Source organism: Crocodylus porosus, unplaced genomic scaffold (assembly GCF_001723895.1).
Source record: "Crocodylus porosus isolate Cpor-Errol unplaced genomic scaffold, CroPor_comp1, whole genome shotgun sequence".
In the NCBI taxonomy this organism is placed as follows: domain Eukaryota; kingdom Metazoa; phylum Chordata; order Crocodylia; family Crocodylidae; genus Crocodylus; species Crocodylus porosus.
In genome coordinates this window covers 71,697,702-71,714,669 of record NW_017728909.1, presented here as the reverse complement: position 1 = coordinate 71,714,669, position 16,968 = coordinate 71,697,702, and the positions used below count along the sequence as shown (strand labels likewise).

General features: G+C 40.0%; 1 protein-coding gene and 1 long non-coding RNA gene across 2 annotated transcripts in view; both read left to right on the top strand.

Moving 5' to 3' along the window:
* FBXL17 (F-box and leucine rich repeat protein 17) overlaps positions 1-16,968 on the top strand; it is a gene marked incomplete at its 5' end in the record, with an annotated part of 503,150 nt that overhangs the window by 218,763 nt on the left and 267,419 nt on the right. The gene's annotated exons all lie outside the window — the stretch shown is intronic.
* Positions 783-15,138, top strand: LOC109308159. Its single transcript, XR_002100511.1, has 3 exons — positions 783-792; positions 8,583-8,585; positions 15,050-15,138. It is a non-coding gene; the product is annotated as an uncharacterized LOC109308159 (long non-coding RNA).

Here is a 16,968-nt window from a genome sequence, read left to right as displayed (position 1 = left end):
CTATGACCCCAGCTGACTTCCTGCCCTTTGGGCAGGGGGCTGGACTCGATGATCTTCCGAGGTCCCTTCCAGCCCTAATGTCTATGAAATCTATACTGCTGGCCTGCAGGGTAGAATAAACATCCTCTTTTGAGACTCCTGATAATGCCAGTCACTATAACAGTCAGCAGTGAATGCTTTAGTAGTAGGCACCCTCCTCTGTGTATTGCTTGCTGCATATTGTGATCAGTCTCTCCCAACAAAAGGACAGGAAAATAACAGTGTTAAACAGATACCAGTAGGGTAATAACTTGCACTTTCCCAAGTCTTGTGATCTCTGCCAAATAGTTCCATATAATTTTGTATTCTAGTGTTTTAATTATAGAAGACTGAATCATTAGGACTCAGAAACATGAAATATTGTAAAAAATTTCTATTTTATTCTGAAGTCTTGGAGGGGTGTAAGCTTACATTTAGAGAATTTTACATGGCTTAGCAAGTTCATGTAGTAAGTTAGTTAAAAAACAGCTTATGCATTTTTACAGGGAAGTCATTGAATCTGTGTTTCCGTATCTGTATATTGAGAGCAGCAGTTCATATTCATCTACCTTTATGTGTTTGTATATTTCTTTTAATGTTGTGTGTATTCATTTTTACAGTTTTATAATGGTATATTATATAGTATGGAACTTGGTGAGACTGTTTCTTAGGTAAAGGTAGCTTCTTATTAAAGTGAGATTCGACTATTTTATTACATTGACATTCAGTATGAACCAACCCACAGTGATTCTTGTTTTTTGGCTGAAGAAAGCAGTGTTCTAATATAGAAGTATGAGTCACAAAACCCAGTCCGTTAGCAATCTCTGGGCTTTTCGAGATACACAGGTTGCACTTTGAAAAGGCAGAATCTGCATTAATACCAAATGTCCATATTGCTAGAACTACATATTAAACAATAGCTATCAGTTGCAGTCAGCCAAAAGGTATATGAAAAATGTAAACTTCTGAAAAACATCTTTTTAGTACAGTAATAGTGACAGACAGCAGTGTTCACTTGTGACATGATCAAGAGATGTTCTGGGTAATGGATGTTACAGTGCTTCTAACATATTTGTCACTTCTTATTACAGTATATGGTGCAGTGGATTTTTTTTTCATTCCAGCTTTAATTATTTCTTGCTAGAAATGGAACCTTGTCCACATGAGTGCAGATGTAAATGCAGTTGTACTTTAACACCAGCCTGAAGTTGGTAACTGAGAATTACTTGGTTCACTTTTTATTTAATGTGCGTGTGAAACGATAGAGGTGGTGATTTGTCTAATTGCTGTACTGTAGTTACAATTATAGAGAAAAGGTCAATCTAGTCGTCGCCAATTAAAGTAGGGAAAAGCCACGTTTATAGCCCTGAAGAGCCATTATGTCAATTTTATGCTGTTCATCAGCACATAACACGTTTTCTAGGATATATAAATCTAATCTTCCTTGGTATTAGAGCGGACTCACTCCATTATAGGCATTTGGTGCTGTAGAGAAGAGATAACCCTAAGCGTTATCTATTAATTGCATGTCCTTTCATTGTGTCTCATGTTTTTCAAGATTCATGTACTGTAAAACCAGCAGCTCTAATGAGTAGAAACTGATGTGCCAGATTGCTGTATGACCCTCCTATTCTTCTATATTTAACAATACAATGAATGACATTCTGGAGACTCTGATGTGTAACCCTTCTACCAGGGGTGGTGTTGGCAGGAACAAGAGCCAGGTTCATCTAAATAGAATTTCCTCTTAATGTTAACAAGCATATTGACTCAAACCTCTACCCAGAACTGCAGAAAACTAATTATGTCCACTGAACACCACTGACAGGCACTACTTACTTTCTTGCAAGTGCTTAGTCTGTGAATAAAATGAAGAGTATTTTATGTGAATTATTTGTGCAAAAGTAGCATGGAATTGGAGAAAAGGAACATAAAGAACAATCATGTTTGTATAAGTAGGAAGTAAAACACCCACTCAGAAGTATCTGCAATAGTCCTTTGTCTCAGTTTCTCCACTTGCTAATGTAAGTATCCAGTGCAGACCTATTCCTTTGACACCACTGTTTTTCACTATGGTAACCCAATCACAGTTTGTCATCAATTCTTAGTCCCATTGCCTGGTACATTCCCTTCTTCCTTCACCTCCTGTGGGAAGTGTTGCCTGGCTCCTGTGTGAAGATGCTTTTCTGTCATCTATATATTGTCTTTTTCTCAGTAGAGTGCTCTAATTAGTGGGCCACAGGTTAGTCATTATCCATTATATTCTAGCCCTCCTCTAGAAGCTGAGTCACTTCACCACTTCACTGGATGCAGTGTAGCCATGTCCGCATGGTAAGTCAGTGCATCCCATGCTGTGCAGCGCACCCCATTCTTATTAGCTTACCTTTGGTGCCACACATTGCTTCGCTTTAGGAGTCAGTCTATGCTGATACTGCTGCCTTGTTATGGTAGCTTTGTCATGAAGGTTTGCATCTCCGGTTGGCATCCTTTATCTACTGACCCTAGTATTGTCAGGAGATAAAGTACTTCCAAGTAAGGTTCTGTGGATATATGGGATCTTCATGCCACAACAGCTGGCATAGGACTAATACAGGTGATTAGGGCTATTGGTCAAAGTTCCACTGGGCTTATTTAAGTTTTTTCTTCAAGTAAGTGGACACTTTGAAAAGCTGAATTCTTTTCCAGTTGCTCAAAAAAAACTATGAGAGTGCAATTGGTATATCTTCTATGTGTCATATAAACCTGCAGGAAGAATTTTTTCAGGAGTGAAGAGGCTGCAGTGATAGTAGCAGCAGGGATTGCTCATCATTATAACATTGAAAGTAGGAATTGTGACCAGGAAAAATGAAAACGAGCCTTTTTTCAAACTTTCTTTGAATTAGTGAAGCAGTTGGTAAAATAGTTCTTTTAGAAAATAATTTTTTACTGATAAAATTGTGAGAGATGCACAGCACTTTTTGGCTGTTAATGATTTAAAGATTTTTGGTTGATTCTAGCTAGTATCAGAAGTAGCTCAGGTCTCCATGCTTGTTTTGTCATAGGCCTGTCATACCAATGGCCCTGACATACTGCTGGTTTTCCTGTGTTCTCTATCTGGACCTGGCAGGATCGCATTAGAACAGGGGTCAGCAGTGTTTTTGGGCAGAGTGCCAAAAACGCTTGCAACCTTGACGTGTGAGATATTGGCGTGCTGGGGCAGATGGAGGAGGAGCCACAAGGGCCTGATATTTGTGGCAGTACAGCCCGGGCTCCTTCCCCACTGCCTGCCCCAAGGCACATGTGTCAAACAAAATGTCTTCACGTGCGATGCTCTGACACCTATGCCAGGGGTTGCCCACCCATACTTTTGAATGTCCACACTTTTACTTTTGAAGAGAATCATGGGCAATAGCTCTTTTGCTCCAAGGAATCTCCTGAAAGGTTGTGTGGCTAGCATTTCATCAATATCTCTTCTCTTAATATGTCTGTATTGTTCTTAAGAAGGATGTGGTGCCTTCAGTATGTTAACATCCACCTTTTATACATTGCCTTTGGGCATTGATAGTGTGATTGAGACATAAATAAGTTAGCTGGCTGCAATTTAAATGAGTTTCAGCTGCTGTTTGGTTGGTGAAGCCAACTGGGAGATATTTTAGGGATACTTACTTTTCTTGACTGGTAGGTTTGCTTACCATTTATCACTTGTTTATGGAGTTTGAAGATCTTGTTAAATCCGCTACCACATTTTACATTTGCATTTTGTAAACTCCATCATTTCAGAATTGCCTGAATATTACTTTGCTATCATTGGTATCTTTATAAATATGTAAACATGTTTGACAATTTATTAACTTCACACACTGAAACATTTAAAGATTGTGGATCCTTAATATAAAGTGTGACCAAAAGTTTAAAGGGATATGCAGGAACTAACTCATAGATTTTTCAAATAAATTTGTTTTCAAAGGGCTTTTTTTTCCTGGTTTTTCATTTCTACTCTCATGCTGGTTAAAAAACAGTAGTCGTTACGCTGAGGTGGTTGAGAGTACCCCTACTATAAAACTAGTGTAGTATCAGAATTAGACTCATTATTTTTGGTTCTAGAAGTTATTTCATACGTTAAAACAAACCGATTCCCAAATTTTAAAAATAGATAATTAATGCATAGGCAAATCTAATGCCCCTGGCCAATGTTACAGTTAAGACATGATTAACTTGTTAATCATATCTTAAATTGTAATCTGGCCACATGTTTAGGCAATTAATGGTACCACGAAGCACCAAACAGGCCACAAAATTATTCCTCAAAATGTGTAATAATTTTGTAGCTGTTTTTCATTACTGCTTAAATTGAATCTATGATAGGGTCCCCCTGCTCTGAAGCCTGATGCTGGCTGCACTCTAGTGCAGTCCCAAGGCTGGAACCAACTAGCAATCAGCTAATTATCAGTCCTGGTCCCAGAACAGCAACTGTTTCACCAGCCATCCTGTTTTCAAGTTGTCCAAATATGTTCCCAGGTATCGCCTGCATTGGCAAATAATAGAGATACAATTAGAATCTGATCGTTGATCCCAAAATTACATGCCATGCCATGCACGTGAGGCATGGCAGGAGGCATAACTGCTTGGATTGGAGAAGAGATCCTATTGCTCCATTAGAAACTGTGTACTGGGCCTAAGATGCATCAATTATGGGGACGATTCACTAGTGCTGTATTTTATTTAATTTGCATGTAATTGTCTCAGACTTAGTCTTATGATTAATTGTTGTAAAATATTAAGAAAACAACTTAGGCAATAGAGATTCTACGTGTTACAGAATATTTGAGTTCAAAAGAATTGACCTCTTTGCATCCTATTTTAACAACTATGTATCATGTTAAATTACATAAATACATTTGTACACGTATCCTTAAAGCAGGGGTGGGCAGTTATTTTGGGAAGTGGGCCACTTAATTAGTTTTGGCAAGCTGTCAAGGGCCACAAGGGTAGCCCCACCCCTTGACAAGTGCCCCGCCCCTTGGTCACCATCATGGAACCAAAAGTCCTACCCTTAGCTCCTGACCTTTGCCATCTGAAGTCCCTCCCTTTGCCCCACAAGCACTGCTCCTTTTAGCAAGGTTTTGCTATCTCGGAACCAGAAAAATACCAAATTATATTCTAAAAATCAAACATTTAATACAACATTAATTCATTTGATTTCAAAAACTATTTTTGTCTTGGTTTACATCTGTTTGGAGTAGTGTAAACAGAAGTGGTTGCACAATATCTTAATAGCGGGGTGGGTGGGTAGGTATGGGTGTGTGGGTATGTGGAGTGTGGGGGAGGGTAAGGGTGTGTGTGTGTGTGGCAGGTTTGGGGGGTGTGTGTGTATGTGGGGTGGGGGAGTATGTATGAGTATGTGGTGTGGGTGGGTATGGGTTTTGTGGGGGCTGTGAATGTCTGGGGGGAGAGTGGCTGGGGAGGGTTGTGGTAAGTGTAGTGGGGAGGATTTGCCCACAGTCCCCCCTCACAGCAAGCAGAGCCCCCCACAGTGCTCTCAAAGCCCAGGTTCCATGCTCCTGCTGTTGCTGGCCCCAGGGCACTGGTGCAGCCCCGTGCTCCCACTTGCAGCAACTTCCTCCTGTCTGCCACTGCTGCCCTTCTGCCACTTCCCTGTCCCCCTCTTCCCTCCCCCAGCTCACAGCTCTGACACCGTGTCTCAACTGCACGGCCAAGACTGTAGGACACAGGAGGAGCTAGACTGGCATAGCCAGCACCACAGAGGGCCAGCCAAGAATAGCAGGGGCCAGGCTGGCTCCTGCTGCATCCTATGGCCCGGTGCTAAAGCCAGCAACCTTGTGGTGCCTGAGTGTCTGGAGGGGAGTGGTGCCAGTGGTGGGAAAATGGCTGCAGCAGGCTAGGGGAAGTGGCAATGAGTGGGTACGTGGAGCACAGCAACAGCTAGGCAGGAGTGCAGGGTCCAGACAGTACACTGGAGCCAGCACCAGTGGGGTCCAGAGTGGGTTGGCAGGAGTGTGGGGTGTGGGCTGGCAGGGCTCTTTGGAGCTGGGCTGGGGTGAGCCAGCAGGGAGAGGGTGTCCCGGCCTGGCTCTAGAGCCCTGCCAGCCCAGCCCTGCACTCCTGCCGTCCCACTCAGGGTCCCTATTGGCCCTGGCACCAGTGCACCAGCATAGACCCTACATTCCCAGCTGTTGCTGTGTTCCACATACCCACTTGCTGCCCCTTCCCCCCTCCTGCAGCTGTTTTCACAGCTTCTCTGCCTGTGGCTGTCATCACTCCTTTCCACTCCACTCCACTCCACTCCTGCCCCCCCCCCCGCCAGCTGCTCTGGCAACATGTGGCTCCCAGCTGCAGTGCCGGGACTTCAGCAGCAGTCTCAGCCCAACCCCGAGGACTGGGATAATTGCCTGCAGTCCTCCTGTACTTCCCCCCACTTCTTATCTGAATTTCCCTCCAGCAGAGGGAGGCAGGAACAGCCCCAGGGGCCCAGTGCAGCAGCTTCTGCTTGGCATGGGGCTTCTGGCTGGGAGTGGGAGCATCGGGCCTTGCTTCTGCAGCCACTTGATCCTGCTGGTGGCTTCTCCTGGGTCCTATTGCCTGGCTTCTGTCAACTTTGACAGGCAGCCAAGGGCAGATATATTAATTTTCTAAATTTTTTAGGGGCCCTGCAGGCCAGATAGAATGGCCTGGTGGGTTGGATGTAGCCTGTGGACCATATTTTGCCCACCCCTGCCTTAAAGGCATGTACTGTAAGCAGTTAGATGTAGCAAATATTCTATAATACCAGATGTAATGTAAAACCTATTTTGAGTTCCAATTCAATAAGTTAGCACATAAGTATTATTTTTTCTTTAGGGAAATGAATAGAGTATTAATGCAAAATGGGTTTAAGTAGATATAGTTGGAATTAAATCCAAGTTTACTGCTAGCTGATTGTCACTATTAAAATTAGTGATTGACATCTCTGTGATGAAAATCAATCCACTGCTAACATTTGCTGTTTTCTGCTGCTTCTTGATCCTGAAATTAGTTAAATAAAAGTTTTACTAGATATTGCTATATTTGTTATTCATTGCACAAGGCGATGAGAGCAAGACTGATGGGAGGAATTTATTTGGTTTTTATATCTAAAGCATGATATAATTAAACTAACATGCTGCTTTTGACCTCTGTATCCTATTATAAATACAGGATTTACATATACTCTCATGCTATTTGTCAGAGAGGCATTGAAACAATAACCTCTAGTAGGGTGAAGGTTACTCTAGGAACAGAAATGTATGCAGATGCACACACAGTGTATTACTCTGCAGATACCAGTGTAAAACAAAAGGTAATATAAATGCCTGATTGGAATAAATACAGTAGCTGGTAAAGGAATATGAACATTCATTTGCCAAGAAGTTAAATAATAAAAAATACATGACTTAACAGATTTGATTAAAAAAACCCAATGAAAACCCAGTATTTTTGTTTCTTATCTAATCTAGCCTGGTTTGTCAAAGTGGTACGCAAGCATTTTACAAGAAAAAAGAACTGGGTTATGCAGAATTAGATATGTTTTCCATATTCCTGTATATACCCTGTCAAATGGCAGAGAGAGAAAATTAAAGTTAGATTGGAGGGAATTTTCGTTTTTATATTTCATATTTGTATTTCATATTTAACAAACTAAAGTGATAATTAACTTGTTATTCCATTGGTAAAATAGTGCTTTTCATATAACTTGAGAATGCTGAAACAAGATTTTTTGGGCCAACTGAAGTTTAAAGAGTTTGACTGGTCCATCTGGGCAGCTTCCATAAATTTCATTGAGATGTGTGTGTCAGCACTTAAGAAAACTAAAGAAACAGTGGTAGAAACAATCATGGAGTAGTTTGGTCTAATGAATAGGCTGTTGGCTATGGAGTAAAAAAATCAGCTACTATTAAAAGCTTTCCTTTATCTACATCTGAAAAGTCACATAATTTCTTTGCATTCTCATTTCTTCCCTTGTGAATGAAGTGATACTTACCTCTGGAATTCACTTTGATACGCACTAATGAAATGATCTTTGTAAATGTTAAACATTGTTATTAATATAGTTGTGTTGAAAATGACTTTAAAAGTACAGTTTTAGAGAGTAACTGTACATTAGTATTCACTGCCAATTCCTTCAATTTTACTGTAAGTTTTTGATACTGATAGAGCTGGCTTGCATACTGTCCATTTCCGTAGTTTCAGTAGTTGTAGCTTTTTTCTTTCAGAGATCAGAGAAAATGTAATAAAATTCAGCATGCCACAAATAAGACAATGGTAGTCACTTGAGGTTGTTCTACATATTTAGAGAAAAATGCAGGGAACATACTGGAGATGAAGCTCTCTACAGTTAAATGAAAAAAAATCATGACATTGCCTTCTGTTTTTTAGATTTAGTGAAAGGAAAGAAATATTTGAAGTCACTTTCTCTCAGAAAAGTTTATTTTTTCTTCCTCTTCACCAGCACTTTTAACTCTTCATTTTTCATAACAAATTTTTCCAGTGAGATGGTTTCCATTTCCTTTCATACCATATTTTCTTGCATACAACATGCCCCTGAATAGGCAGTGCATCTTGTTTTTGTAAGACAGAGTGAAGAAAATGCAGTTAAGTAAGACATTTTCCCAGGGAAGACCCAGGCAGCTGCAGCTGGGGGATCAAGATGACACAGGTGTTGCTGTCTGAGCCAAACTGCCTTTTATCTTCCAGTCAGCTTTTGTATCCCAAACTTCTGCTGTGGTAGAAAGGGAAGGTGTCCAATTCAGCAGCATGCTCACTGTGTTGCCCCACTGTGCAGCGTGTACAGTTTTATTTTCTCTTTCTCTCAGCAATAGCTTGAGCTGCAGAAGCTTCTATTATCGTGTTTCCTTGCTTAAGGCGCAGATCGCAATTTCCAACAGCTGCTTTTTGTGGGGGGAAGAGCCTGTTTTAAGTGAAAAAATCCAGTACTTTGTGTTTCATCCCTTCCTAATGTATGTATTTTTTACTTAATACAAATTGCTGGTTTTTGAAGTGTGTGAGGATGAATACAATATGTTAAAATAAGTCATAGAAACCAGTTCTTCCCTAACCCTCCTCATCCATAGCTTAAAAGAGATGAGCTGTACAGACTGCATGAAAAGTCAGTGATCACAAACTCTACGATTGAAAGGGAGTTACAGAGTTTGAAATATTCCTGAGATGTAACTCTTCACCCACCCAATATTTTAATTTGTGGGTTTGTTAGCTCAAACTTCAGGGTGGAGGGGAATGGGTGATGGGAGAAAGGACAAATTAAATGAAATAGTTCTTAACTATATTACTTAATACACCACAGAATCACATCTAGATAGCATTGTGATGAAGGGAGTATAACAACACACCTTCAGTATGCTTTATAAAACATGACGTTAGAAGACCAATTCTTGCTGAAGGCAAGCACTTAAAGGTCACCAAGTGTCAGAATTAAGGGTGCCTAAACAATGTTAATTTGGCCTCTTTGCATTATTTTAGTCTTTAAGTAAATGATCGCATCGTCTTTTCCACAGTACCTCCGCTTTAAGTACAGATGGAGAAACTATATGAATATGTAGTCGTTCAATAGTCCTTCAGTTGTTCATTTACCTTGAGACCCCATGCCTTATGTACTGCACAGAATCCAAACTCTGTTTCCAATATAGACTTATTAATTTCCTTATGGGCGTTTCTATGTTACTCATCATCACCATGATATTTCAGTACTTTACAAGCATTTATGAACTATTTCAAATATCACCATGAAGTAGTTTCCTAATTTGCCAGGTAAGAAATCAAGTTTAAGAGATGCCAATGTTTTCAAGAGTCTATTAAGTTTTGATGGTAGCTTACAATTCAGTAGCCTGATTTTTCAGAGTGCTTAGCATTTCAATAGTCCTTCATATATTCAGTATGTGCCACTGACTTCAAGTATAGGTGTGATCAGAGCGGTCCCTAAGGAGGGGCGAATTGGGGTGACTGCCCGGGCCCTGCACTTGGGGGGACCCGCGAAGCTGGGCAGAACAGCCGTGGTGACTCTGTGCTGCCGCCACTTGCTTTGAGTCCAGCCACTCGCTGTCTCCCCTTCGCCCCCTCCCCACCACTGCTGCCGGCAGCAGCTTCTTCAGGTCCGGGGTGGGTGGGTGTGGTTGGAACAGGGAGGGAGAGCCTGCATGGGTTGATTTGCCCTGGGCCCCACACCCTGATTGGGTTGGCTCTAGGTATAATGCCTCATAGCTTCTACAAATCTGACCTCGTGTTTCATAAAGTGACACAATGAGTTGTGTCATCCACATGGAAGTTTATATAATAGTTTATGTAATTTGCCCATCACATAGGAACTCTGTGGTAGATACAGTAATAGTGTCAAGTTCTCCAGGGTCTCATTCAGCTATCTAATCTATAAGATCAGCCTTTCTCCTGCAATTCCTTACTTCTTAAAAAAAATGGGTGTGTTCATGTAATTAAATACGGGTTCATAATGCTTATTCATAAGGGGTCAGACTAATGTGTATGACAGATGCTGTCTTCTCCCATCATGACAGCTTATCAATGCCCCTTTCTCTCTCCTGCCCCAGTTCCTATCTTATTGTTAATCTTCTGTTGTTCACCTGTCAGGATTCCTGTCAGGTAACTTGTCCTCCTCCTAGGCTCCAGCAGTGGGATCTCAGTTGCTGTGGCCAGCCCCTAGGAGCCCAGAGGAATTACTGCAGAGTATGTCCTGCTAAGCTTTTGCAACTCTTAGCTGGAGCCTGTACTGTATAGAGGAAATCTTTGGAGAATTTAGCTGACAGTGTCAAATTAAGTCTTTACTGAGTAGTCTGTCTAAACCATGATTTTTCTGAGTTTGACAGTTGGCCAAATTTCAGTTCCTTGCTCCAAAGCAGGGAGACAGAGTTTGTCAATGAAATGGTTGGTTACAAGAATTTTTTAACAGTGGCAAAACAATGTATTTTCCTCAACCTTGTTTTGAGATATGGCTGAATAATTCTGATGAATCATTAAAAAAAAAAACAGTCTGGGGCAGATACTCAGCATAGAGCACAGTAAACAATGAATATACTAGTTACAGGAAATTGGAGATGGGATGTGATAATGATGCTAGGCAACATAATTATAAGCATTCCTACCTTCACCAGCACAATGAGAATAAAGATTTTGATGAAACTTTCAGGAGTCAAAGGTAAGCCAGTTTTTATGTTGGGTGCTACACTTTGAAGAGGGTAAGCCTAAGTATTGCCCTCCTTTTTGATTATCTTTAATTTATATCAGTTCAGAATAGCAATGGGGAGAAATGGGAATTCAGGTGTTCTCAGATATCTGGAGCAATGCTGTTTTGAAGAAGATTGCATAGAAAGTAAAAAAGACTACATTTAATTAATTCATATTTGTTAAGTTTCTGGTAGGTAGGCATCTCCCCTCTAATGCCACGTTTCTGACATCTGATGTATTTCAGCTCAGTTAAATGCTCTGATATACTTTTTCAAATATAATTTGCTTCCTGCATCTGTTCTCTGAAAAGAAAAATGTGTGTAGATTTCAATTTTTAAGTCCACTCTGTCAGCTTATTTAAAGAAATAGTTACTCCAGGTACCAACCAAAATTTGGAGCAGACATGATCAACATAGCTTAAATAATGTGGTGATGGAGACATATGAGTAAACAGAGAATGTGACAGATATCTAGGATTGTAAAGCATCATCTGTTGGAGTTGTGTATGTGAGAATATTACAGTACTGTAGATAAACAGTGTTATATGTTTGTGTGTGTGTGTATATATAGATAAACAGATAGATATAAAGCATTTAAAATGTACAGTTTGCTTTGTACATTATAGACAGAGCTGATAGTATAACTTTTAGGTAAAGTTGCCTGACAGTTTCTATTAGAAGATTGTGTTTAGGTAGTCTATCCAGAGCACTGAATAAGGTAGGAGTCCTATAGAGAAATTGTATGTAATCATACAATTAAGGACTTTATAATAAAATGGGATCAAATTAAGGTTGCAAAGAAAATCTTAATTGTCACGTTTTTTAAAATCAGACTTCTTTGCACCCATTGTTTTCTTTCAGTTTGTTTCTGCATGGCTATAGCTATATCCATAGCTATATTTTTCCATTAATTTGTTTCTTCTTTTATCTAATATACAAAATGCTCCCTACACTATAATATCTCACTGTTTACATTGTTTTATTAATTCATGCTCATATTATATTGTAGTTGAGGGCTAGATTAAATTCTGTGTTCAAAGAAGTTTCAGGTGAGAAATACCTGACAAAGCTTACTAAGAGGAAAATTTATGCAACATTTGAAGGCATACAGAAGGTAAAAATCATTCTATACTTTTTAACCTGTGGCAGTTGACATGCATGCTGACCAGTTGTTATTAATGTCTTATCAGCAATTATGACTATTACAGTGAAAATCTGAACATATTTGCATCCTTTGTTGGCAAAATGCTTGTGTATTTTTGCAGAATTTCATCCTCAGGTCAGGTTTGTTGTGTTTTTTTGTATTTAAAAAAAAAGATTAAATCAAGTTCAGTATACCTTTTCTGAGTATTTCTATATATTATAATACCTAGGAAGCTTGGAGGGTTGAATTTGTGTATTAATCTATTTTTGTCCTGGGACATAAAAACAGGAATAGTGGACATGCTTCCAATCATTCAACCACTCAGGGATACCCTAGAGATGTCCTGTTCAGTACAGACGATCATGGTTATAAATGGTAGTATTCCTTGGAAACACCTTGGTTTTCCTGCCTGTTGATAAGGCCATCATCTCTTCTTATCTCTTGGTAGGCTTATCACCTTGTAACTAATTTTAAGATGTCCATAATTTACTTTTTTTTAAAAACTGAAAACTAATGAGAGTCCTCATGTTAAAAATTCGGATTGAGTGTCCTCCAGTTGAAAACTGATATGGGCTTCTTTTCATTTAATGCTTATTCAAAACAAAAATTTTTTTTTGCAAATACTTTCCCAACCTAAAATAGGGTAGGGGTTGTGTCACGTAGTGGGACATATTGGTACAAGGTCCAAAACAATTCAGTATTTTTGGGGGTAAGGGGAGGGACTTCTGGTGGCAAAGGCTGGGGGTTAGGGGGTGGGACTTCTGGAACCAAGATGGCAGCCAGGGGGCTGGACTCGATGATCTTCCGAGGTCCCTTCCAGCCTTGATGTCTATGAAATCTATGAAAGTGGTGGGGCTACCCATGTGGCCCTTGACAACTTGCCAAAACTTGGTAAGTGGCCCTCCACCCGAAATAATTGTCAGCTCCTGATTTAGAAAGTTACAGTGGACAAATAACTGAATATTAACTCCTGATTCAATACTCTGGCAAAAGGGCTAATGCATATAAATAGGGGTACAGATAAGAGTTTATGGGACAGATATTTTATATCTGTATCCAGCATGAAGCATCTGTATACTGTATGAGACTGATAATTCATCATTTTTTTTCATTTTTAAAGTATATGTGGAAAAAATGGAAAAGAACACAAATGATTTAAGGAATAGAGAAAATGTTTATGCTGGGAGATTAAGGAATTCAAGCTATTTAGTTTTTCAGCAAGAAAGACCAAGAAGTTACTTAATTATACTATTTAACTCATAGGTGGAAAATACCCAGTTGCTAAAGAATTATTTAATTTAGAAAAAGACGTAGCAGAAACCAATGGCTTGAAGCTAGAGAGGCAAAATCAAATTTTACCTAACCACAGCTTTTTAACAGTTAGGGTGTTAGAACAACATACAAAGAAAGTAATAGATGCTTTACATGTTAGTTTCTTCAGATGAAAACCAGAGGCCTTAAATTTTCAGGAAAATTTAAGAAATACATTGTTCTTTAAGGCTGCTGACAGACATTAAAATAAAATAAAAAAGAAGGGAAAACTGCACTTTACCAGAAAAAGCAGCCTGTTAATTTGATCTGGTTCCCTAGCATTTGTATATATTATGCGCTTCACCAGGGCTTTTGGGCACTTTTATCTAAAGCTGATTAAACCTGCTATTGGATAAAAGTACCAAAAAAGCCTCACTGAAGCACCTGATCTATACAGACATTGGGCAAGCCTGGTCAAACTAATGCAATGCTTCTTCTGGACATGCACTAGGCTCAGTGTGGGGTACTGCCTAGTTTAACGTAATGTGCCATTTGTGGTTTATTTATTTATTTTAACATCTATAACCAGCATAAATGATTATTCACATTCTACTCTGCTCTGGATCTCCCCCTGGCTGCAAGGCTGTAGCTTGTGCAGTCTGCACCTAATAGATAACAAAAGTTTTGTGTTACTGAGTTAGTCCTTTGGTTATTTACATTTTTTGTATCAAGGTATGAAGGCAAATATAGCGTATGAAAACAAAGAAACATGGTTGACATCAACAGGAGTGAAACGGGTCTATCTTAGTTCTGATGCTCTTTAGCATTTACTTTTCATTCCTGCTTCTTTGTGCATTTAAGGACAGCAATGATGGCATTTATTTTTGAATCAGACTACATGGAGGCTTGTTCAATATCACCAGGTTTAAAGCAAAAACTAAGGTGAAAGAGCTGTTTCTGAGCGACTTCCTATTTGCAGATCATGCAGCCTTGATTGCCTACAGTGAGTCTTCTGTGAAAAAGTCTCTTGGGCAGAATTTCTGAGCCATGCAAAAGCTTCAGGATGACAACTAGTCTCAAGAAGACTATGATCATATACCAAGGTCTGGAGCATGCAAGACTGGTACACTTAGAAACTACTATCAAGAAGAGGTGGTTGCGATGGTTTGGCCATGTCAAGAGAAAGGGAGGAGACCAAATCCCCCCAAATATTTTTGTACACAAGACTTGAGTTGGCTCTAAAAAGCAAGGTTCCCCTCTATGGAGGTACCATGATATGTGCAAAAATGATGTGAAGTCATTCAACATCAATATATGGAAGGAGTGCACAGAATCCTATCCCATCTGGAGGGAACTTCTGGCACTGGATGCAGCTCAACATGAAGTGTCTTTCTTCCAGAGGATGGAAGCAAAGTGAGAAACAAAAAAGAAGTATGCTGCAAACTTGGACTCCAACTCAAACAGCAACCCATGGATCTGTGAAACTTGTAACAAGCTATGTTGATCTCAAATTGGGCTTGTTTATCCACAAGCAGATTCATCAGGCACCTAACTAGACCTCTTACATGTACATCATGATCCAGGTTGCTTGTACTCTTTATTCTTTCTTACAAAATTAAAATCTGTTTGCTTAGTTTCAGAGCACTGTTAGGATTTCTTCAGTCCTTCCCAGACCTCCTTACAAGAGTTAGACCTCTTACATAGGCCCAAACTGACTGAAATTAAGTCTCCAGGATTCAAGGTTTGTTCATTCTCTGTCTCAGGAATGACCTTAACAATTCATGGTCAAGATGTGTTTTGGGCCTACAAGAAAGAAAGGATCCATTTTCATTTTGTGTGCACATCTTTTTCTAAACATTCTCTGAAGGAAAAGAGTGAAACTTTGTCTTTATAATGTCAGCTTCCTCACATACTGGCACGCAACTAGAAAGATGTCATCTACTCTTTCAGTTAGACTGTTTGCCTGCCCCAGTAAGCTGTGGTGTCACCTTGAACTCATGGAACCCTCAGAGGCCCTGTTTCTGCCATTCCAGTGTCAACCTCTAAAAAAAGGACCTAAAGGGATACTGCTCTGGACACCAGGGAAGACGAGATTTCTCTCTTTAATCAGGAGACAAACATTCTAGATCCTCCGGGTAGAAGTCGTATAAGTCTTGACTGATGTTAACTACATGTAGGAAGTCCCAAGATGTCTCTTGTACTAGGCAGCAAAAAGACTCCTCTTCTACACCTGTGGTGATGACACCAGGAAAACCTGCAGCAACCACTTTGAAACTAATATCTATGACGGGAGATGGGCAGGCAGTCATTGCTCGTGGAGAGAGATCCACAAGCTTCATGGGCTGTAAGGGAAACTGTCAAATTAATAACCTTCTTTGTCTCTTCCCATATTCCCCCTTGCTCTCTACTACCTCTGCTGGCTACATAATGAATGAGTCCATGCATCATAATCTTAATTGATCTGCAACCAAGATCAGCCTCACTTAAGCAGCTTCTTTAGCCTGCCCAAGTACCTGTCTCAGTTCGTCATCATTAACTTCTGAGGAAGCTTCCCAAAAATATTAGAAGGTGCTAAATAGTAATGTGACAAAGCCAATTTACTGCCAGAACTGTGTTTAAAGCAGTGCTTCATGTATCATACATGACAGCAAGTATATTATATGGTTATTATATGGGCATGGCTACAATAATGAGGTGGTTATCTTGACTTCAGTATCTGGCATCCTTCAGAAAGTTGAGGCAATCATTCAGGTTTTATCTTTTCAGGACAACAAGCTGTTTAATAGTGGAATAGATGAGGCATTGTAAACGCTGGGATTGTATATTCTACCTTTATGACTGGAAACAACAGCAGTCCTCACAGAGACCCAGAAACAATATTGCCCTCAGCAACATTCTTCAGTTTTCACAATAAAGAGGCAAAAATTCCATCAGCTGTGCCCTCAGCTTCTTTCTCAGTTGTCTCAAAACAGGGACAGCCAACCAGAAAATAAAAGTAATGGGAATGTCAGTAGCCTGGTTGGAAGCATGTATGTTCCTCTCTGTTGACTTGAGCTCTCAAGATAGGCAAAAGGCAGGGCAGGGTGGCACCTTAGTGACTGATGAGTTCAGAGAGGTATGAACTTCGGACATGCACAATGGCTGTTTATAGCATCTGATGAAGTAGGCTGTTGCCATTTTGTCTCTAAGGGTGTTTATATACCTGCTGTGGGAGGCAGGAATGGGGGGAGGCACGCTTTCATTAGACTGGCTCTTAGAGTCACTCTAATTAAAGTGCCCAAAGCATCACATGTATCAGCATCCCTGCAGTGAAAAATGGCAGTGGGGGCACTTTCATTAAAACTCATTCGA